This window comes from Myotis brandtii, unplaced genomic scaffold, assembly GCF_000412655.1.
Source record: "Myotis brandtii unplaced genomic scaffold, ASM41265v1 scaffold1026, whole genome shotgun sequence".
NCBI lineage: Eukaryota > Metazoa > Chordata > Mammalia > Chiroptera > Vespertilionidae > Myotis > Myotis brandtii.
The window spans coordinates 575,367-576,057 of record NW_005353435.1 but is presented as its reverse complement, the minus strand read 5'-3'; positions in this window follow the sequence as shown (position 1 = coordinate 576,057).

Below are 691 nucleotides of genomic sequence, written 5' to 3'. Positions count from 1 at the left end.
CGTGGCGCGCGCGGTCGCGCTCCGCAGGGAAGTCGAATGTTACGAATCCCATCCGGTGTCCTAGCTCAGGCCGCCCGGAAGACTGACATCGGCGGCTGGATGGACACGGAGAGCCAAAATGGCTTGCGGTTCGATTCATCAGACAATAACTCGCCCTTTGACTTGGTGTCCGACATCTTGGGACGCGCGTCTTTCTGCTCCATCCCAGATGCAGGAAGCGACGGTCAAACCCCGCTCCCCCTCCCCCTTTGTAAACAACTGGCCTTTTCGGTCCCCGCGACTCCCCTTTTGATGGAGGCGGGTGGGGGAGCGGGAGTGGGCAGGGCAGACGGTGGCAGGGGCGAGGCGGGGCGGGGCGGGGCTGCGCTCTCCACCCCAGTCCTAGATTCTCATTAACAATGATCCTCGCCGCGAAACCCTTAAAATTGCCCCTTCACTTCCGTGGCTGCAAGAGGCGCTGAGTCCTTATTCGCTACGCTGACGCCTCCCCCCTCCTCCCTTCCCCGCCACCCCTCTCTGCCCTGGAAATTACAACTCCTCGGCGCGCCGCTCGGGGGAGCTGAAGTGCCCCGTGTGCGGCTCCCTGTTCCGGGAGCCCATCATCTTGCCCTGTTCCCACAACGTCTGCCTGCCCTGCGCTCGCACCATCGCGGTGCAGACCCCGGACGGAGAGCAGCAGCAGCCGCAGCCG